This window comes from Fundulus heteroclitus, chromosome 16 (assembly GCF_011125445.2).
Source record: "Fundulus heteroclitus isolate FHET01 chromosome 16, MU-UCD_Fhet_4.1, whole genome shotgun sequence".
Classification (NCBI taxonomy): domain Eukaryota; kingdom Metazoa; phylum Chordata; class Actinopteri; order Cyprinodontiformes; family Fundulidae; genus Fundulus; species Fundulus heteroclitus.
In genome coordinates this window covers 12,896,033-12,920,378 of record NC_046376.1, presented here as the reverse complement: position 1 = coordinate 12,920,378, position 24,346 = coordinate 12,896,033, and the positions used below count along the sequence as shown (strand labels likewise).

Below are 24,346 nucleotides of genomic sequence, written 5' to 3'. Positions count from 1 at the left end.
GCGCTGTAGCTCAGTTAATTTTATTTTGGTTGCCCCCCCCCCCCTCCCCTATTTTCTCTTCACAGTTTGATGCTGTCTCTAATTTACCAAAATAAGATTTCTGAAAAACAATCACAGCCTGAGTTAATCACTCGTTCACTAAAACACTCATTGCTCCCCCTGGGTTCATAGAAAACAAACGAGCCTAAAAAAAACCCCAAACAAATTAAAAACAACATAATTGCATATTATTACATATAAAAGCAGGACACAAACACAAAAGCGGCATTTGCTTCAATTATTGGCTTCATTGATAGCCTAACGGTCAACAGCAGGGGGCGCTGTCGTACACTGTCTTCAGGGGATGAGTTTCGAGATAATGAATACTGAATTTTTTTCCTTTTTCTTGTAACAGACCACACAAATGATTATTATTACGGTAGAATATTAATTAGTATTAATATTCTATCATAATAATATTCTCATTTTGCTGTTGCTGTTTTTGCTGAATTGTGTATTTATAATGCAGACATTCCAACTTTACATTTAATGAGCTCGATATTTAGTCACGTGTAGCATGGGGCAAAGTTTAAAAAGCAAAACCCCACGGTCGCACAGGTTTATCTCGCTGCGTTTTAAAGATGGAGCGCTCTTATAATAAGTGACCGTTTTATTATGTGCTGACCCGAGGTTAATAACTAACACCAGGCCGCCGCTGCTCGAGAGTCAGTCATCAGCGATCCGTAGAAACCGTCAGACGCACAGGAACCGCCGGAAGTGGGCGGTGTTGTCAGAGAGAGAGAGAGAGAGAGAGACGGAGAGAGAGACGGCGAGCCGTGAACTGTACGGCGAACTGTTGGGAACTGACTAACGGAGAGAATCCTGCCGGAGGCTGATCGCGTCGCTGTAGACTCTCCCTCCTCGTTTTATGAAAAAGGACAACAACTTTTCGCCGCTCCAAAGAGGTGAGTGCCACCGGGCTTTATTTACTTATCGCCAGAGCCCCCGGCTGAAAGCGTTTTCCACCTTTCTCTGAGGAGGAGATGGACCGTCCTCGCTGCGTGTGCCCCTCTTTTTTTTTGACGCTCTGCGTTGCGAAATGAGATTCTGACAGCGCTTTGTAAACAAACTGCGAGCGCGGCTGCGCGCCCCTCCGCCTGGAGACGCGGCGCAGCAGCCTCCCCTTGCGCGCCGAGCGGGCGGCGCTCGGGTTTGTTTACGGGCCACTTCTGCTGCTCTGCGCTCTCCGAATCAACAGGCAGGTTCTCCTGAGAGCTGGATCCCGGTGTCGTGTCCTGTCTGTATATTCTCACGGGCTGGCGGCGTGACGGCGCAGCCAGCAAGTTTACTATCAGCTGACATCTATCACTCTGGTGACGCTTTAATGTCAGATAGAAACAAACGTCGCGCTCTTGTCCGGCTGACTAGGTTATGGTTTATTTTTCTAATAATTACCCAGAAGTTTTTATTAACGGGCAAGCCCCCCCACCCCCAGCCCTGCCTCACAGCTCCAGCAGCCTGTAGCCTCCATTATAGGGGCCGTCAGGTCTGAAGATGAAATATGAACATAAAGCTGCCCCATGTGCGGTGGACTAATGTGAACTGTGGCGTCAAGGGCGCGCTTCAAAAGTAACTTTCTTGGTTCCAGCCTGTTGTTTCTTCTCTGTACTGCTTGAATGCTACTTTGTTTTTATATATAAGAATTTTACAATAACTGTCACATGAGAAATAAACTTTCACTCCTCACACATTTCTAACGCTCTATATTTTTGATACTAACAATTACTATAAGCTGTTGTCAGTGTATAACAGTGTGTGGAAAAGTTACTGTTTTACAAAACAGCTTTGTTTTCCTACGGTTTAATTGTCCTAATGCCTGATAAAGTGACCTGAGAGCTCCCCAGAACACCCCTCCCCCACGTGTTGCTGTTTGCCACCGTCAAGAGAACGAATTAAGCTGATTTGAAATATTTCCTGTTGCAGGAAAAACATGGCTCCTCATGCAATGGACACAAAGCGAGCACCGCTTCTGAAACGCTGTTTTAAACGTAGACTACAGTTTGCAAGCTCCAAGGAGTACGTCTGTTAAGGAGTGGGAACGAAAAGAGATATTTTTGTTTCGTAAGCAAATTTCCTTGAATACTGGATACTTTTATTGATAATGTTGATATACTAACAGCAAACAGAGATGGGATTTAGTCATATTGGCCACTCAAAGCTCTTCTACTGTTCCCCCATCAGCACTCCCAGATATTCACGCATTGACACAAATACAGTATACTATAAGTGGGCATGTCTTGCTCAATGATTTGTTTTTGACAGGCAGCAGGGGGAAGCTGGAATTGAACCTGCATCCTTCCTATAACAAGACTACCACCCTACTATGAAAAAAAATATGATTTTTTTCTGTAAAACTGTGATACGTCGACACAAGGTTATCATATCTTGGGAACCTCAGTCCCTGCTTGTGCCTATTTTAAACCAAGTCTTGAATATTTTTTTCTTATATATTGTCTATAACCTCAATTATCAAACCTCTTGAAGTGTCAGACAGAAGCAACAAAAGCTTGTGGTACCGTTGTCAGAGCATAAATCATCTTCAGCTCTAACTGCCGTTTGCATGGCATTGCAACAGAGATCCCTCCTTGTCTGTTTGCACTTTTTCATAGAAAAGGTGGCGAGCGTAAAAAAGTATGAAAGGGTGTCTCGTCAGAGTCTGCACAAAGCAGGCTGTCAAAGCTGCAAAGTGCGACTGTTGAATGAAGACCTTGGCTCTGGTGCCAGCTCACAATTTTTAAATGTCACACATGCTTTTAAAGTTTCTGTGTCATTCACAAGGAAACCTTGCGCTCTTGCGAGAGAGCACATGTGCTTGTTTTATTTCAGATTGGTTTTTTTTGGTTTTTTTGTGGCACAGAATTTATTTTTTGGCACTGCTACGATCGGGATGGCATTGCTTCGCACGTCCAAGTAGTTAAGAGTCATGGAAAAAAAATTTAGCTTTCTGCCCACTTCTCCCTCAATGCCTTCACAATGGGATTCCCTCTCAGTACACCAGTAAAAGCATTTTGTTTTAGACCACACAGAATTGATCACTATGGCAATTTGAGTTGCTGAATTTGACCTGTTTATATGTCTCTTTTGGTTTGCACCGCTTTCAAAGGCATTTCAAGTTATGTCATGTTTTTTTTTTTTTTTTTTTTCTGTGCCTCTATCTAAATAGATACGTTTTAATTTACTCTTTGCACTGTGACTGCAATCTCTTGGAAATGATGTTCTCTGCCTCCGGTAGCATTTAACCCTGTTGGCAAGCACCGTTTTCCCCTTTTGCTGCAGTACACAGTGCGATGGGACGTAGGGTTTTCATTGGTCTCTGCTTAAAAGAAAAAAAGGTTGATATGGGAACATGGCTCGCCCTGACTGACCTGAGTTGACTGGCACATTTTGTCCCTGCCAGCAACATCCAGATGAAGGAGGAATGGCAGCAAGAAAGAGACGGACAAGCCCGCAGTTGCGTGGACTCACAGCATGGCGAGCCCTTTAGTTTCTGACTGCTTCTCGCTTTTTGAAAACTCACCTCTGCCAGGCAAACATTGCAGGCAGTACAGCCCAAAAAGGGGCTAAAAGGGGCTGTCACATTATGTAGAGATGTTCACCGTGAAGGAAAGCATAATAAGAGTGCTGTCAGAAATATGAGGTGTTGACGGGTTTATTTTATTGGGCTTTAAGCTGTTGTGATGCCTCTACTGCGGTCATACGTGTGAATGGTTTTATTTTCTTCACCTAAACGTTGCAAAATATGTGTATTCTGGCTTTTGTGTGAAGCGTGTCACAAATAAGCTTCCTTTTTCTTGACATTATGAGCGGTTTGAAGTCGGTAGATTAGGGCAGAGGTTTTGATCTGACTGAGCTGTGAGTCATGTGTCAGAATCATTAATGGTATTTTTTATTATTTTTTTTTACTGTGGTGCTTCTCGTCTCTCCGACCTCCTTTTTAAAAGAGCGGACGGACTTCTTACCAAAGGGTTTCCTGTGGGAAGGCTTAAAAAAACAACAACGCAATGGAGCCGTGGGCTGTACGGTCTTGCGGAGCGACAAGAATAAGACCTTTGCAGACTGAAACAGAAAGGGAAAGACACTTGAGAGGAAGCGATCAGGAAGCATGTGGTGCCGTGCACACTAACGTCCTCCCCCTTTCAGTTGGGCTAATACTAATCCACTGGTCATGTGACCAAGAGCTTTCAGTCGGGTCTAGGCCAGGATCCCTCTGATCCCTCTGTCAAATAAGGTTTCTGATTGTTGCCACTACTGTCCATTGCGCCCTTCCAGCTCTGCATGAAACGCCTCCTTCGTTTCCATTAGTCAAATAATTGTTCATGATGTCTATGAGATTTTGCCCTCACCTGTCTCAGCGTCTCCTCCCTAATTCAGTGTCCATCCGCTGTGACTACCTGCGGCTTATTTTCACTAAATTCCCTGCAGTGCATTGGGTTCAGGTCTGGGTTGCTGCGGAGGGTGACTATCATCCCTCAAAGACGTCCTTTTTACGTTGAATGTGGCAAAAAAATGAATTCTACCTTTCACTCCCTTTGATTTAGTGCTTTGTAAGGAGATGCTGGGCAACGGTTTGTTCATAATAGCGTTAAAGTGGATAAATAAGGTCTGGGCTAATATTCTTTTTCAAGTTTGCGCAGCTCTGGTCTGCAATTTCACAGGAACCTCATGTGGTCGTTTCTTTTCTTCCTAACCTCCCCAGGGATGGCGCTTTCTTGTTATTTGTATTTACAATGGCCCACCTGCACGTTTGATTAAACAGATTATTAGATTAATCAATTTAAAGTTTATTTACCAACAAGGTATTTGTCCTAAATGCATTAAGAGGGTAACACTAGACAACCTACAGAGTAATTTATTAAAGCATAAAGGGCTGAGTCATATTTCATCTCTCATGCATATAAAGGAATAAGTTCAAATGTGCCCTGAAAAATAATAATGTTGAGATTTTAATAAATGGTGGGGGAGGTAGTGACCCTTCAAAAACCAGAGACAATGTGCAGTGGTCCATGTCGTTGAAAAGCGATGCATTTATGCTTGTTCTGTTTGTAAAGATAGACATCCAGCCTGGTGGACAGAAGTAAAACACAGGACATAAAGTGTTCGTGTTTCAGTATTTAAAAAAACTGGTGAGCGTATGCAGCCACATTTAATTTTTCTGGATTCTAACAGTAACACTATATATATGTGTAGGTGACCCACTGGCCTACTTTTGATTTGATGTGTTTATTATGCAAAGATGCACCATAAAGTAAAATTTCTTTTTTATTCATTGGTTAGATGGGGCATCTTCAGCTGTATGGCTAACTTCGGACTGCTATAAAACTTCTAATACTTTTTGTAGAGATTTGTTGGTGATTCCAGCATCTGGTTTTTGCACAGCTTTGATCTGCTGACATCAGTGTTAGCTGATTCCCATTCATCTTGGAAAAAGTCCAGCTGACCACTTTAGAAATATATTTTTCTAAGCTTCCTGCTAGAAGACCTGAACAGACATCGGTTATTTCATCTTAGGACCAGAGGCTGTGTGTGTTATAGAGAGCTGTCAAGGTTAAACAGGGTTTTCCAGATTTAAAACGAAGAAAGAAACGACATTGAGTCTATATCATAACCTGTGGTCAGCGTCTTTTAATAACAATAAGCACAGTTAAACAAACAAAAAAACAACTTTGAGTCCTCCTCTTGCAGTAACCGCTTCCACACTGAACAGTGTTGTCAGTGTAGCTCGTTAACACTTATGTGTGGTTTACTGATTGGGAAAAAAAATATCAGGTTTAATTTTTACTTTCCAAGTGACTGGTTACCAGTTAGAAAACAACTCCTCACGCTTTGAGCATTTCACAAATGCAGAGAATACGGCACAGCTGAAAACACGACTCTCTACCTCAACTTAAAGAACACGCGAGGAGAGCATTAAAGCAGCCGAGAGGCCTGTGACAACTCTGGAGGAGCTGCAGAGATCCACGGCTCAGGTAGGAGCATCTATCAACATTGGAAATATTAGTCACACATTTCCGTGAATTTGACCTTTATGGAAAAGGTGCAAGGAGAAAAGTTAGTGTTCGAAGACGCCGATGCGTTTGCTGCAAGGCTCGCAGGGGAGACTGTAGAAACGCAGAAGAACCTGCTTTGAATTTTGTGCCAGATCTAAAAAAAAAAAAAAAAACGTTGTATGGAGGAGAACTAGCACTGAACCAGCCACCCAGAGTCAAACATCATGGCAACATCATGCTGCGGGAAGGCCTTTTTCCCAGCAGGGTCAGGGAATCTCTGGAGTGTCGATGGGGAGTTGGAAGTTTTTTTAGTTTCCAGCAGAACAACTGCCCTAAATATTCAGCCAGAACTGCAATTACATCTACAGATATCCATGTGCATAAAATGGCCCAATCAAAGAGCAGACCTAAATCTATTTGAGTCCACAGCAAAACTAGAAACATATACTGAAGTTTGTGATTGTGATATTATAAAATCTGAAAACGTTTTAAGGGGGAGGACTGCTTTTGCGAGGCGCTGTGTCTCATCTCTCAGGTTAACTGGAGTGTGATGGGAATCCACTGCCCCTGTCTGTTTTCAAAGGAGGCAGATGTGGTGTAACTTTAAAGCCAATTTGTAATCCAGTCTTGCCATCCCCACCTTCAGCCGTTTTCACACCCAGCGCTTGTCGCTTCAATGAGGTTTCTACCCTGATAGCGTAATGTAACCCGAGGCGATGTCACTTCATCTGCCAGCTCAGGTAGAGGCGAAGCAGGCAGCAGGGCCCGCTCTTAAAGAAACCAATGCTTCGTTATCTCTCGTAATGCTGTTTGACCGTTTCTGATCCCAAAAGGGTCGTCGAGCAGGTCCTGAAATGACACCCTTTGTCTGCGCCGTCTAAACAGCGTCAAGAGAATTTGCTGGTGACAATAGTGTGGCACGGGGAGAAATCGTATTTTTGTCCTAGTTGCTGCGGTTAATGTTTTTATATATTAGTTGCAAATGGTAAAAAGCTGGAACTTTCCTCTTTAAGAAGCACAAGGTCGTTGTTTGTTGTTTGAGCTGAAGAGTTGTATCTAAAATAGTTTTCAGCGCGATTCCCAGCGTCGCGTTTGTGGTGTTTTTAATTGATCAGGATGAGCGTCAAGCTCTCCCTGCTGCCACGGCCACGTTCAAGCCTATTAGGGGCTTACACCAAATGGGATAGAACCAATGAATAGATCTCTCCTGCAAGAGAATACACGTGCTTTTTGGGTTTAAATTGGAGGTTTGTCAAAAGGAGAAAAATAGAACCGAATGTTCTGTAAAAAGCGTTCAAAAAGCGAGTGGACAGATAAGTTTAGCCTTCTTAATCTTCTCATTTTTTTGTGAAATCTTTGTTTTATATGAACCACTCGAAGCTCCGGAGGGACCACTGGCCTTCAAAGAGAGAGTTGAAGTCTGTATTTTTTTTTTTTAAATCATAGTTGAGATGATATTTAAAAAAAGAAAAAAAAAATGTTTCTTTCCTCTTTTAGTGCTATGATTTATTTGTATTTGTTTGCACGACGGATTAAAAGCTCACGGATTAAGGCTGAATGATATAAATACTGGCTTTGTCAAACTAATCCCGCCTCCCTCTCTTTCCCTTTCCCTGTTATCATTTTACACATGCATGTGAATGCCGCAGCATTCTCTGCAAGTTCGTTTTGTACGCCAGGGAAATAGGGAAGTACATGCTCTTTCTAGCTTTTTTTTTTTAATGTTTGTAGAGACACTTGCACAACATAATTCAAAGTCAGTGTTTGGATTTGTGGCGCTATTACGCTGTATTGATCTTGTGAGCTCATCTGTGCCTATTGCAGCTGGTGCCTAAAGATGTTCTTGGATGAACCGTGCACAATGGAAGCAGCAGATGGTTTTTTTTTGTCGCTAAAAAAATAAAACAATACTCTGGCTTTTTATAAAGAGCAACGTATTGATTTAATTACAGTTTTAGAAGATAATTTAATGAAGTGCTGTTTATCGTCTTATTGGATTCTGTCACCGAGTTCAGGTATTTTACTAGCAAAAATATAGATTTACTTCCCCTTTCCTTGTGTTATTTGTCCAGTTGTGCATACACTTTGTGTGCATTCGTTGAATGGTCTGTCAATGTTTGCTTAGCATCCACTTTCCGTCGCTACAATAAAAAGAATCCCCTCATCCATAATGGAGAAGTTTTAAAAATAGATAGTGACCTAGCATTAATTACATCAGCATAAGGTCCTTTTTTTCAGCCTCTACCTACACAACAAAAACAACAACAAAACATTTGGGATTCTAATCTGTTTTACACCTTCGACAATTAGATTCCATCTACTGTTGTCTGTTTTGTAGTCTTCGATCCGTTTTACTTCATTTTCCTTTCTGCACCAGTCACAGGCACCATTTTTAAAAAGAAAATAGCATGCCTTTGTCAGTGATGTATTTTGTTCCCTCAACCTTTTTTTTATTTCTTATTATTACATATTCCACTGTCCCTCATCTTTGATTTATATAGGGCAACACACAACAATGCACATATGATAAGCTATGACTATGAATATTTATAAAAACACATCACGAGAATACAAATTATTAAAGAAGGTTTGTTTGTGTGAAATTCCAGTTTAAAAAAAGGATAAATACATTTTTAGCAAAGTAAACAGGATCTGGCCTTTCCTATTTGGCTACCGTAACCACACATATACCTTTGAGGATGAGCTTATAAAAACCAAATGTTATTTTGGAATACAACTGTGTTTCAGGGTAAGTAATTTGTCGTTTAAAGCAGTTTTATTCCCTCACTATGTACTACCCTGAAATAATAGCAGTTCTCTGACTTTCTTTCCCTCCGTTTCTTTTTGCTGGACCTTATTTCCTAGCAGTGACGGAGCTTGAAGAAAGTTTCATGTTTAATCAAGCTAATCAATTATAAAACAGAGTATATTTTGCTCTAAATAACAGACACTAATACCTTTTCTGCAATGGGGGCTAGTCAATTCACCCATTCCACCATTATGTTCTTTAGCAGTTGTTGTTGCTTTTTATGCCCTTTTATTTTATCGTCTAAGAAAGGGAGCTACTTGCCATGGGAGGCTTACCAAGCCCTTACTGCTCACAACAATGGTCGTACAGAGAGATTTCCTGTAAATATCCAGAAACAGTCCTTGAAAATTCTGTAAATTCTGCCTATTGCTTCACTTTAGGCAGTTCATTGACTCAGACATGTCCAGGGTGGAGATTTGCAATGTGTTTAAGGGGCGTGGCAGTGTTGCTGTGTGCATGTTATTTGGCATAACTGATTTATTTTAGCGTACTTGACTGAAATCTGATTGTTTAAATGGAGATTATACTAAAATAAAAATTTTCCTGCACTGAATTTGAAATTCCCTGATGAAGACCAACGTTCAGCATTTTAAATTCCTGGTAAATACCAAAATCTAAGATGGGTGGGGAAGCTGACCTCCCGAATAAATGATTATAGAGTGTAAAAGTGGGCCCTGGTATGGTAGTATGGACAGGCAAAGGGGTGTCTTAATCACCCAGAGCCTGTTCTCTATTCTCTTGACCACGGTTTAAGGTGCATCCAAACAGCAACCTTAAACTGGAATTAGATATTGGATTATTGTGCTTTAATAAGTCAGTTATGGTTTTGAGCTGTTTCCTAAAGTTAAGTCAGAAAATACTGAAAACATTTGATGCTACATTTTAGTAAATTTGGAGAAAAAAAGAGAAACGAGGGCGAGAAGGTAACACTGGCTGTCACCCCGTCACACTCAGATTATCCCTGTGCCGCTACTGTAATCACTCAGTATGGCAGAGATGAGAGCTCTCTGTTAGGCCCTCGTTGGTAAAGTTGGGCATTGTTCCGGGAAAAGCTCTTTGATGTGCTTTGTCTTTTAAAAAGCAATCTAGTGAATAGGGACAATTTTTGTTTTTATTCTTTCTCTTGAGAAATGCCTGTTTTGGAGAACAGCTACTGTATTTTACCGTCTATCAACTGATAATTAGTTAGGTTTCATGTGCAGATGCCTGGAGATATGGTGACTATCAAGCTTTTTCATTTTCTGAATACACAGTTTTTTTTCTTTCTTTGTGGCAAGCTTTCAGGCTAAATCCTTATACATAACTTTGTTAAACCACAAGCAGTGTGGGAGTTTGCAAGGGTTATCCTCTTACATTTGTCAGGGGAGCTAATTAGAAAAGGCCTTCCGGTATTGAGTACACCCTTAACATAAGATTTAGATATTTCAGCAATATAATAATGTTATTATCCTAGAGCTAAATAAATAAAATTTGCAGAACTCATAACAGCGGCCTTCCTTTACAGCGTGGCTGAATTGGAGAGGTATGAACGGGTCAAGCAAACACTAATCAGAGCGTTCATAGATCTGTAAGCGCAAAGAATTGCAACAGAGCCGTATTGTTGTCCAAAAGTCAGACCGAGGACAATTTGTGTTGATAGAGAGAGATTATTTTTAGGGTGAAACACTTATACAAGGTCTTCCAGCAGATTAATTTAAATATTCTGAAGTATTTTTCTGTTATCTTCCTATTTTATATATCTGGTGACTTATCAAGAGCAGGCTTGGGCGCAGCCGTTCGATAAACCTGGCATTTTGCTGACAATACATACACAAAAAAGTCTCTAGACATAAAAAACTGCAAACAATTTAAGACATTGTATGCCTTGCTTTTATCAAAGCATACATGCAAAGTCCTTTTTGTTTTAGATACAGAATAATTTAGAGATCTGTTTTTTCCTTAGAAAAAAATGAGATGTCTTCATTTCATTGCAATATTTTCTGTTTAGTTTTTTTGTTGAGAAGGTAAAAATAAAAGATTTGTTGTGTTTTTTTACTAAAGTAAATACTTTTATTTGGCCCATTAGGACTTGATGCTTATGGTCAGTGTGGTACAAAAGCTGCTACTTTATGCAACAAACAAAAATAAATGAATCAATAAAAAATATATATAATATTTGAAGATTGCATCTTAAATAGTAAGTATTTATGCTTTAATAGATTATTCCTTTCACTTCAATAGATGGAAAGGAAGGAAAGCTCTAGAAGGGATAAGCCGTTTAGCCCGAAATTATTGATACCCCTCGAAAATATAGATAAATTTCAGGATCTCATGAAAGACAATGAAATTTTATTCAAAATGGTGTGTCTAATATATTTATAACATCCTTGATAATCAATAGTAAGATCCCTATTGGCATTACTGTAAACCATCAGAATTGCTGACCAGCTTTGCATGTTTCCCCTGGTATTTTGAGCATTTCTCTTTGGTGATGAACTCCAGTCTTTGAGGTCAGAAGGCCTCCTTAGCGTCACCCTTGCTCCCCCCACAGATTCTTTCTCACATTCAAGTCAGGACTCTGACTGGGCTTTACCAAAACCATAATATAACTTCCAGTCCGAAGAAAAATGCTGATGAAGCTCAAAGATGAATTTAATCTAAGCCTGAAGGTAGGACATTAAAGTACCGTATTTTTCAGACCATAAGGCGCACCAGATTATAAGGCACGCTAAACATTCTTCCCAAGTGTGTTATATCACTCCGCCCCTTCGCGTACACAGCTCTCTACCCGTCTCTTTCAGGAGGACAGAGTATTTGGACTACACTGCTCTGTTTCTAACATAAGGCCAAAATAAACGTAACTTTTATATATATATAATAAACTAACTAGGTTTATTGTTGCCATTTTACAAATAGCATTTGGTTACATTTTACCCTTTATAGTCGAGCGTACTGTTGCCTACATTTCTTGTTGCAAATTCGCACAAATGTGAAAAAATGCGTGAATTGCTAGCTGAGCACCGTTTCTTTTCCAGCAGGCTCCCACCTGTCAGTGAGAACAGAGAGGGACGCTGATGCCGCGCGTCCTTACAACCGCCTGCTTGGAGCAGCTCAGCGTATCAAGCTTGGTGTCACAAATAAAAAAGTTCAATGTAAAGACTTTTAAAGTGCGCAGTTTAAAGTGTGACGCGTACCTGTATGTGCAAAGTTCGCCTCGAATACGCGCGGACCTCCGTGGAGTGAACTACGCTCCTGTATGTGGGGGGGCCTTTACACAAATGCACTTCTAGTTTAGACATTACAGTCAGGCAGTCTTATAGACGGCTCAGGGGTCCGATCAGGTAGTGACACAGTGTACCGTAATGCTCAGAATATCCATTGATCTGAGCGGCTTCGTTGCCTACCAAATTCGTACTTACACATTTTAACAGATTTTTGAGCGCATTGTACGGCATAAAATCAGTCAGTAAGCACAACTTTAATCATATATAAGGTGCAGTGGATTATAAGGCGCGCCATCAATTTCTGCGAAGATTTAAGGATTTTATAGTCCGAAAAATACGGTAGTTGGCGTGGGGGAAAGAGGGTGCAGAATATAGGGTTAAATGGGGACAGATGAATGACTGTTGCAACCCCTGAAAGGGAAAAGCTGAAAGAAGAAGTTTACCCTACATCTACCTGGGGTATGAATTAATTTGGCCTGACTACAGACTAAATACTAATTTCATTGGGGGCCCAAAGTTTCGCTTTACAAAACAATGAAATAATCCTTAATTAGTCAAATATAGTAAACGTGTGTTAGCAAAACGCTTTTCTGCAAAGACATCCTTATTGATTGTATTTACTCTGTGCGCAGCTTTCTGTAAAGGGAACAAATTGATAAATAAATATTATGTCACAGTACAGTGGTGCTCCGGGCTCTGTTTGTTCTTACAAACATCCATATCTGCCACGAAATAGTGCTGGTGCTGTGGGGGCAAAGACCTCGGTGGGGTAAAGGTGCAGTTGACCTTTACTGACAGCACTGAGCTTGCCATGAAAGCGGTTGTGGGGGGTGGGGGTGGGTGGGTGGGGGGCATGTTGAGGGGAGCAGCCATGCAGAGGGGGATGGGTCCATGAGCTCTGGTGACGGGCTTAGATAGTGTGCTTGAAAATCTGCAACTCTCTGACCCCTGACACATGACAAGTGAGGGAGATCAAAGGGCAGCGCTCACAAAACCTGCATGCGTTTGGGGTTTACAGATGGGAGGAGAGGGCTTTTAAATGGCCAGCTATTTTAAATTAAAGTTGGGAACATAGCCAAAAGGGTGCAGAATGTGTGCTATTAATACAGCTAGCGCGCTCTTTCATTCAGGTGCTGCGTTTCACTGATCTTGCTAGACTAGTTTGAAGATGTTGAAACAATACATACCCCTTATTTGTCTTACCGGTAACCCTCCCCCTTTTCCCTACACAAACACACTGCTCCTGCACACAAACCTCCCGGCTCGCACAGAGAACGACACAAGTCCAAATCCACAGAGGCTAAAAGAATATGGCTGATTGACTGCAAATTATCTCGCTAATGGAAAAAGAAAGAAATTGTCGATTAAACTTTTTTTTTTCTCATTAAATGTTTTTGGCCACTTTGAATGGTCGTTGTGGCAGGCGCCAGTTTAGCTGCGCGTTTTGTGTCATCTGATGAAGTGCGTTGATCGGACTGCCTGAATCCCAACGTTCCCGTCATAGTTGAACTCGTGCAGCGCGTAAGCCGTCTCCTCCCATCTCCCTGCACAACCCGAAGGCAGAGTCCAAAGCGGGCAGGGGTATGCGGCAAGATCCTCTTACACATGCAGAGCAGTGACTTTTTGGATCCACTGACAGCCGGGTGCTCTCTGGTAGCCATACAGTCGTATTCAGTAAAGAAAACGAAATAGAAATGTAGTTTCAAAAAGTCTGTTTGAAAGCTCAGAAAGATGAAACAGAGCATCTTTGACTGTAATATGTTTAGCCTTCCATTTATTGAATGAAATCTTGCTCTCTCTGGCTCCCTTCAGCCTAAATGAGCTGCACATTTGTCATATAAATCTCCTATAGCATTTTAGCTGTTTGCACTTTCCGTCTCATTTAAGCACCTTGATACTGCATGCTCTTCCCTCAATGACAACCCCCACCCAGAAGGCTGGTAGGACCAGAACTTGCTAGCGCTTTGGCATGTCATTGATTTGAAATTTTTTTTTGAGGTTTAGGTTGTCTGGCCCCCGGTCCTGTTTCAGCCAGCTGAAAATGGACCGATTCCAGACACCAGCTGATTTCTTGCTGTACGTCTAATAGCCAAATCCAGTATTCGCCGTTTCTTAAACCTATAGCCACTATTTGTCCAGGTTCAAGGACTTCGCTTGAAGAAGCAAAGTTACAGCTTTGTGACTCAGTTGTGGATTGCTTTTCTAGGGCAAACTAAAGGTAAAGATTGTGTAAACCAATTTAATGTTCGACTATTTCTTTAAATATTGAAACATTAAGACAAACAATTGTTAAAAAATAAACATTTTAGTTGTGTTGTTGTGCTCTAACCCATCCCCTAAAAAAATAAATGCACACTTCATAACCTGGAACTCGGTTAGTTATTAAAAGTTAGAGATTTAACTTCACAATTGCAACCAATTTACATTGACAAAGATTGCCAAGTTTAGTGCAAATAAAGGTTTGATGCATATCTTCCAGACTCTGTTTCCTGCTTTCGTTAGCACAAAGTAACCAAAGTAAGACTCCACTCCTAAAGATAGACGAACAGACAAACACAATCAATCATGAACTGTTTAAACAAATTCCTCAAAGTTTTATTTGTTTATCTTAAAGTGACAGAGAACTATAGGGACCATATGTCCTGTAGAAATAGCTTTACCATTTACATGAAAGGTAAAATCTAAGCCAGCCTGAGTTACTGTTTGTACTAAAACGTTATCTATTAAGTGTAACTGTATAATAAAGAAAATACAACCCATAAAAGTAGGCAGTTAAGACTTATTCGGGCTAGTTAAGAAGAAAAAAAAGATACAATTAATAAGACATTGCCACACCTAATGAGACAGAAAGGGACAGATCAAAATAAATTTGTTTATGTTGAGAGAACTGGAGAAAAGTTATTGATCATTGAACGTAAAACACTAAAACCACTCTTACTTTGATCAAAGTTTTATTCTGTCAGATTTGGTGCATTTTATCAAACACGTTTTTATGCCCCTGGTCTTGCTTCTAAAACTCTAAATGCTTCATGTAACTTTATGTCGTATATACCGCAGCAGAGCTTCTTTGTTTGGGTTTCTTCAGCAATATGTAAACAGAGCCCTTGCGGGATTACAATCTCATCGCATCTCATCCAACCCCCATATTCCCTTCCCACAAGTCGTGTAGGAGGGAATATGGCAACATTTTTAACAAAGAAAAACAATCGTCCTTCGATGCATCGTGTTGTTCTCCGATGAAACGGCTGAACTGTAAGGGCTTTGTCTGGGTTTATGTGTGCCATTTGCCAATTTGTTTCCGTATTCCACCCGGGGGCCCCTGGTAGAAGGCCTGGAAAAGTGACAGGTGGTCGAGGGGCCTCGTTCGGACCTTTTTATTTGCTCTTCTGTGCTGCTTACATAGATTCAACTAATATCAACCCCCCCTTGCCCAGAAAAGGTATTTAAATACAGCATGAAGACATGCATGCATTTGAAAGTGGTTTGCATATAGATATTCATCCATATAGTCATCCATCGTACTGACAACAACAATAATTTATCTGTTAACGGGGAAAAAAAACATGCTGAGATTGAAAGGCAGAAGGATATGAGTTATGGTTAGTGTTAGGAGATTAGTATCGCCATTGGAGGGACACTGGGATCATTGGAGGAAGTTGTCTAAATACTGTTTATCTATGTATCTATCAATCTATCTATCTATGTATGTATCTATCTATGTATGTATCTATCTATGTATGTATCTATCTATCTATGCATCGATCTATCTATCTATCGATCTATCTATATATCTATATATATATATATATATATAGATATATCGATAGATAGATAGATCGATGCATAGATAGATAGATACATACATAGATAGATTGATAGATACATAGATATTTGCATCTATCTATCTATCTATCTATCTATCTATGTATGTATGTATGTATGTATGTATGTATGTATGTATGTATGTATGTATGTATGTATGTATGTATGTATGTATGTGTGTGTGTGTGTGTGTGTGTGTGTGTGTGTGTGTGTGTGTGTGTGTGTGTGTGTGTGTGTGTGTGTGTGTGTGTGTGTGTGTGTGTGTGTGTGATTTAGACAGGAGGGATTTGAACTGATGGCAATAACTTGTGGGAAAAACAGCTGGCAGTTCTCTATCAATGCTATTATGTACAATTCATTGGTAGCTACTGGACAGTTCTCTGGTTTAAAATGGATATAGCCCACACAGTTCTCGGTGAGAAGCAATGCTACTGGCAAATACTTTTTTTAAAGCTTTTTTACATGTACATAAATAAAAGCAACATTTGATGTGGAGCTGTATCTTAATCCTCAGCAGTGTGATATTAGGACAAGAAGTCCAAGTGGCCTGAGCTGTCACATGAAGTGGACTTGTTCATCCGAATCTACTGCTCGGTCTTTGTGTCCAATTCATGGTGTATTTGGGTTAAGCCTCTTGCCTCTAGTTGATTATTTTGGAAAGCCTTTTTTCATTTTCAGCATTAAGCATTATGCTCTCCAGATTTTACCATCCTGGAGTATGTTGTTAGAATGAATGGGTCATCTGCTGGTTAATTCTAACACGATAAAGATTTGTTGTCAAGAGCTTGTATTTGAATTATTTGATGTGAGCTCACAAAGTCGAAAGACAACTTATTCTTGAAATAAGCCACCAAAAGGATGTAAAAAATGCCTGCGATACTTCGGTCATGTCTTATAGGATTCCAGTTTCTTTTTAAAATGTCAACAGATGGAATAAAAATAAAATTCAAATGAATTGTTTCTCATTGGATTGTGTAATCATCTGTTAAGATGTTGCACGGTTTCACAACAATGCATGCATCTTGTGCAACACACAAAAGGCAGTACAGTGGCTCTCAAATGTGTATAGAAAAAAAAACGAGATCACAAGAACCATTTAAATGTATTTTTTGCCCCTTCAGTGTAATCTAATAAAGGCACAAAAACACCCTTAGTCTAATACTTTCATTCCACTTCTGGATTATGGCTCTGCATTACCCACTGGACATTGACACGTTTAGAAAGGCAGCTGTATTGTTATTGCCATTAGTATGTTATGTAAAATACTTTTATATGATAGTTCTCTTTGCTTCTACCATCGTTTTTGATTACCAATATTTTGGTAATCAAAAACTCTTTTTTGTAAGCCATCAGTTAAAGTTAAATCAGCTGATTTTAATTTGCACGTAGCAGCATCTAATTCTTTCTAAATAATGACCTATTTTTAGCTTTCTATCTTTAGGCTTTTTACCTTTTTTACACATCCTTTTCCCCTTTTGTTCAATAGATATTCCCTGTGTCAGTTCTCTTTATGACACATACCGTGACTCAATTTATTATATAATTTTTATTGATTTCTTTGTTACTGACATCGGGTATGAATGACATAGACATATTAGAAATGTATTTACTGAGGAAAAACTTTTATATCCTCTATCAGTCAAAGGTTTGGACTCGCATTTGTCATTCAATGGCTTTTCTTTATTTTTATGACTTTCTATATTGCAGATACATGGCGAAGACATCAAAACAAGAACTCAAAAGTATACAGAATTATGTATTCAACACAAAATTGTGAAATAATAAACATACCCCCCTTTGATTACCGCTTTGGTCACTCTTCTCCTGATGATCGTCTCAAGGTTAAGTTATGGTTTCGCAGCTGCCTGGAAGGAGTTCCCAGAGGGAGTACAAATAAAACCACTGAATGAAAAGGCAGGTCCATAGTTTTGACTGGTAGTTTATGCATCTATGTATGTATGTGATATAAAGTAGATATAAACATGACATGGGCCTACAAGTTTGACAATGAAAATATTTATCAGATTGCTATGTATTTTTTGCAATATATATCCACATAAGTTGCATAGATATTATATTTTGAGTCTAAATATTTGGCCGTTTCAACACTAAAAGTAGTCTAGTTGATAAAAGAGCAGGCAGAATACCTCTGAGGAATTGAAATGTCGGTTGTAATGTCTCTTAAGAAGTCGGCATGAATAACAACGCCGACCTTTCTGTCTTCAATGAGCTGGAGGGAATAATTTAAGGCTAAACATACAGAAATGGAGGGCTGGCTGAAGTTCTTTGGTAAACATCTCACACTGTTTGTCCATGTAGAAGGTCATAGTCTGGGCTTTTACCTGCTTGTTTTTACCAGACGACTTTTTCGCTGATGTGCTCATTAGATCACACTGCAGGACGGTGACAACTGGTTGGCTGGTCCCCTCTGCTGTCTGCCTTGGCTCATTTGTTTTCTGGCTGCAGGGTTCGGCTTCAAAAGTGGCTCGCCTTCAACAAGCTGGTCTTCCCGCTGCCCCCGTACGTGAGCTGCGGGGCCTGGTTCACATTTATCTCTCGCTCTGGGTCAGAGATTATGTAATGCCATCCGCTGGCTCGCTGGTTGGGAGCAACATGCATCCATAATATTCATGCATGAAATAATATAGATTTTAAGGCACACATGCAGAAATGTGACACGGGGCATAATCCTCAGCACCAGGGGAACACAATGAAGCTTGATCCGTTGTCATTGTGGTGAATTCTTAATTATTTTTCAGCCGTTCAGGTTACCTGATGTAGATTATGTTAGTGCACGGTGGACATAGCTTGAATATATGATGTAATGTATCCTTCTACCAGTAGATTTAAAACCTGTATTAAGAAAATTATTATGACATGCAAAACCAGAGAAGTGCATCAATTGGAAGAGCAACTTTTAAATACTTAAATAAATAGTGAATTAATACATAAGTTAAGATATGTCATGTGGAAAGGTAAAATGTATTGTCAATTTCTTGAAAACCTAGCAGCATAACCATTTGGCAAGATCCTGTCACTAATTATGCTTCTCATTCTTTTTCCTAAACAAGCTGTCTTGTCCATTTTTAGTGTGATAACAGGTAATAAACAGGGGATTTTCTTGCTAAGCCCTAATACGTTCCTTCACCTGCTTTGCATCTGTAACAAATGCATATAAACAAACTCAGTAATTGGCTGTTATTTCAAGAATACAACACAATACAACACTTTTAGTTAAAATAATGTGCTATTTTCCAACAATAGTCTCACATTTTCTGTGAAAATTTTAATCATTTTATGTATTTTCAGATTCCACTCCTGTATAATTTTACTAAATTCAGTCTTCAAAAATATTTTAGAAACTAGTTTTCTTACATAGGTTACAGATTGTTTTCACTCAGAGTGCTGGTAATTCAAAAATACCTGGTAGGTTGTGTGTTCAGGGACTTAACGATAAATAAAGACCATTTGCTCATATATTAAGAGACTGAATTACAACGTGCTTTCATGCTTTTTCATTCATCATTTCAGAAGATAAATCTTACTTAGAAATCTGTAGAGGGACATTTTGAGGTTTACACCACACATTGCACTTTAAATAGTAACTTAGTCAGTGTAAACTTCTTTGTTATTTGGCTTTTCCCTTTCAGGGGTCACCACAGCGAGTCATGTTTCCATATAAGTCTATCTTCTGCATCTTTTTCTCTCACACTGTCTACCTTCTTGTCCTCTTTGTATTTATCAATACATCTTCTTTTTGCTCTTCCTCAAGGCCTCCTGCACGGCAGTTCTAGCCTTAGCATCCTTTTACCAATGTACTCATTATCCCTTCTCTGTACATGTCCAAGCCATCTTGGACATAATAAATTGAGTCATAGTATGTGTAATAGAATGTATTGAACAAATGGGAAAAGGATAGAGAGCCAAGAAACCAGGCAAAAATGGGTCAATATTTAGAAGCATTGGGTGCTGTCATGTGCAAATAACTACCTCTCTGGCTTTATCTCCAGTACATCTAACAAGATCTTTCTCTCTAATGTACCCACTCCTGATCCTATCCATCCTTGTCACTCCCAAAGAGAACCTCAGCATCTTCATCTCTGCTACCCCTAGCTCTGCCTCCTGTCTCTTCCTCAGTGCCACTGTCTATAAACCAATACACCATCGCTGGGCTCACTTCTACACTTCTTCACTTTCTCGAGTAGACTGTTATGTCACAACACAATCAACACTTTTCTCCACCCGTTCCACCCTGCTTGGACATGTTACTTCACCTCTTTTCCGCACTCGCCATTGTTCTGGACTGTTGGCCCTACGTAATCGTAATCCTCCACCTTCTTTATCTCTACTCAATGCAACCTAAATGCTCCGATCAGGTCCCTCTCATTCACACAAGTATATTCTGTCTCTCCTTCATTCCTCTCCTTTCCAGGGCAAACCTCCATTTCTAGATTTTCCTCCACTTGGTCCCTGCTCTCACCGCAGATCACAATGTCACAGTTGCACTGGTTTGTCGATTTGTTGCTTCATTATTTATTTATTCAGCAATGCCACGGAGCTTTGCATGGTGCAGAATGCCGTCATTGGGGTGTCCGTCAAGCTAATTACAGCTGCCGTTATGCTGGTGAAGATCCTCAGTCATCCCGGTCATGGTCATTCCAAAAAAGTAAAAAAACAAAACCACTGGACTTTTTTCGGAAGTTTAAAGACATTTCGCTTCCTCTCCAGGAAGCTTTCTCAATTCAAAATGTCTGGAGTAATGTGGAGTAGCAAGCTTTATAGTACTGCCCAACGAAGGCCTTGTAATGGCTTAAATAACATGCAAATTGAACCGAAACAGCTAGCGTTATCTTATGTTGTCCAGGAGGTTGACAACTTCACTGGTGCAGATGAGCTTTACTGACCTTTTCTTTTTGTTGTTTTTCTCTCCAACATCCACGTTGTACTGTCAGCTTAACACGTAGCACAGTTTTGTTTTTCTTGTCACTAAGGAACTTATTGAGATGTCCCTTGAAAAAAACAACAACTCATTATGTGGTTTCCAACCCACATGGGGTGCGGTGGTTTGTGTTAATTAGATTGGTTGTGGTCTTAAATGACCCTATGTGTCTGCATCTCTTGGTAATTTGGGTTGACTCTGGTTGGTAACCATCCAGACTTCAAGAATTAAATCATTTTGAAATAATTGCTCAAGACACAGGCATCCAAGTTCCTCAAAAAAAATTTCTCAGAACTTCGCCTTTGTGTTTATCTCGTCCAAAAAGACGGTCACGTGCTTTCTTCTGGCTGTTCTCCACATGTTAGCAGACTTTAACACCTACAGCAGCAGCAGCAGCTCATTATTTTGGTCTCATGCCAAGGAATGGACATCACATCCCGTCACCGCTCTGACTACAATAAAAAATGGTCCCGAGCAGCTGAACCAAACAATCCACTATCTTTAGGCTAATAAATACAGTACCATCACCTGACCTGTTGCACATAGAAATGGTATGTGCTGGTCCCATCAGTGGAATAATGCTCATCACTGGGTAGAATCGAACACACCTCACTGACACATAACCTGATTGCTGAGAGACTCAGAAAGATTGTGAGTTTGTCAAGCTGTTTTTTTTTTTTAACTGTAAATAAAAATTTATTAGCCTGTCATAAAGAAGCTTTGGCATCATATTTAGTTACAAGGAGAAGGAAGAATAAAATGCTTTGAGCAGTGAATCGTCAATTTTGTAATACATGTATACAACTTCAGGCTTACGAGTCTATAACAAACCCATTTAGATTTTGTGTGTGATTGTTTCTGACTATGCAGCACTCACGATTCTGTACAGAAAAACCCATCTGCATCCTCTGTTCTGCACTGGGGCCATGACTTAACATTAAGCCATTTACAAATAGAAATTATTTCCTGTTTGCTTCTGTGATATAGCTGCCCTTGTACGTACGAGGGGGTTGGGGGGGGGGGGGGGCGAAAAACATATAGTAAATGAAGAATTACATCCCCCCAATCATAACCAACCCATGAGAGATAACCTTGTCATTGAGGGTTATTTGAAATGGAACAATATTCCTTTTCAAGTCAAAAAATCTTTTGCAGCAGTACCATTTAGAAGGCTGCCCGAAGCTAAACCGAAGAAACTGAAATCTCACTATTGCACAATTTATAGTTATTTTAATTCTTTTATTTTAAATTATAGTTTTTACAGAACTGTCACGTAGGGGTCAACATTCCTCATCGTCTATGGAAGAATGAGATTTGTCCTTGTATAGATAATCCATTAAAGGATTTTATCATCAAAGTGCATACGCTTCAATGACACAAACTGTTCACGTGCAGGACACCAGAAATAAAGTCAGAGTGTTTTAAATTAAATTCCCAATGCCTTTCAAGGACTGCATGTCGGTGGTGTCGACAGAGGTTCAATGGTGCATTTGAAACAATGGAAAACTGGCCATTGTGACCACTTGGGGGCTTTCTAATGTGTACTACAGGATAACTTGGCAGATAAACCAATTGGTAATAAAATAATAAGAAAATAATCACTAATAAACTTATTGAGATGTCCCTTGAAAAACAAACTCATTACGTGGTTTCCAACCCACACGGAGGATTTGTTTTAGTTAGATTGGTTGTAGTCTTAAATTGCTCCTGTGTATCAGCAGATCTTGGTATTTTGGCCTTACTCTGTATGGGTTCCTTCCAGACTTTTCAGAAATTCAATATTTTTTAAGTAATTACTTAAGACAGAGACATCGAAGTCCTTCAAATAACATTGCTGCTTCCCCCATTGCTAAAGGACACAACAGCACGATAACTCTTCATATTAGACAGAATTGTGGATCTGGGAGTCTCAACATTTCGGGTCAAGGGAGGTTTACCGGAAGCCCACACACACAGATCAATATCTGCATTTTGATTCCCATCACCCACTGGAACCAAACTCTGAGTTATCGGGCGGACAACATTCCCTATGCCACAGAGGAGAAACAAAAAAAACACAAGCATATCAGGAAATCAGTCCAAGCTTGTGGTTATCCAAACTGGGCATTTGTCCAATTGGCCAACAAGCCTGGCAGAAAAAAACAACACTACGTCTAACAGAGGAGAAAACAGAGAGACGCAAAAGCATTGTCATTCTACGTATATGTGTCAGGAATTTCTGAGAAACTCAGGGGAATCTGCTCGAAATACAACATACCAGTAAATTTCAAACCTAATAACACTTGGACAAAAACTGGACAGAACGTCCAAACCACAGCCGAGCGGCGTTGTGTATGCGGTCCAATGCAGCAAGGACTGCGAGGACTCCTATATCGGAGGAACCAAACAACTACGTAATGGCACAGCTCAGGGGGGCCAGCAGCTCAGGGCAAGATTCAGCAGTTCACCTGCACATGAAGAATAAAGGCTACACTTTTAACGACAATGGTGTCCACATTTTGTACAGAGAGAGCTTCCAACTCTCCGTTGTTTACAGCTCAGTCCTCCAAATCGATTACATCAGCAGTCTCATCATGATTCAGGTTACCAAGTACTCCACTCACACCAAGCAATAGCTTCTAATGACCCAGGACAGTGACTGGTGGGTCATTGATTTGTATCTGACTTGGAATGCGCCTATGAGGATGGGCCTACATGTCCTTAAAAACAGCAGCGCTCCAACTGCAGGTCACTCAAGTGCGAGCCACCAGAAATTACGAAGAATTTACTGAAATATATTTTCTCAAAGTGTTATTACATGGCAAAAAAAAATATTTTTAGACATAAAAAGAGAGAAAACAGTCATTTTTAAATGTCTAAAGGAGGGAGATAGAATGTTCGTTGTGAAAAAGTCTTAACTGAAAAGTTATCATTTTAACAAAGTATTTATACTCTGTCAGATTTAAAAGTGACCTTTTAAGTTTTGCAAATGTTTTCTTTTGACTGGAAAAAGTCTTAACTGAAAAGTTATCATTTTAACAAAGTATTTATACTCTGGCAGATTTAAAAGTGACCTTTTAAGTTTTGCAAATGTTTTCTTTTGACTGGAAGTAATATTACATTTTTGGAGTAGCCCAGCATGTGTCCCAACTGGAATCTGATAATCTGCGGAGGTAGTTCAAAATGAAGATGATCATGGTCAAAAGTAAATTGTCAAAATATCAGTGATAATGTCAATAAAGCTTTATTCATATGATTATTTAGAAGGGTATACATCATTTTCAACATGTTATTTTATGAAATGTAAAGAAAAATAGATAAATTGTGTTACCTTCAATATAGATACTCGCTTTTGAGAGATGCCTGTCTCATCATTTATCAGAAATAAGTTTTTTGTTCAATGAAAATAATATTCAAATCTAAAGCTGTACATGAGTCACGTTTTTCTGCCCCTGGGCCATCGGCACGCCCAAATAAGTGTTTTTTTTTAGGCAATATTTACTGTATTCTTCTTTCTTATTCACATGAACTTCTAGTGCGATACTTAGCACGCTCCAGCACATTTGAT

At 39.8% G+C, this 24,346-nt stretch overlaps 1 protein-coding gene across 1 annotated transcript in view; it reads left to right on the top strand.

Annotated features, from left to right (window-relative positions):
- Positions 1-762: 762 nt before the first annotated feature.
- The window catches only part of stat5a (signal transducer and activator of transcription 5a), a 71,814-nt gene continuing 48,230 nt past the window's right edge, over positions 763-24,346 (top strand). Inside the window, exon 1 of the mRNA XM_012872013.3 lies at positions 763-944. The gene's annotated coding sequence lies outside the window, so the exon portion shown is untranslated. The remainder of the gene's footprint in view (positions 945-24,346) is intronic.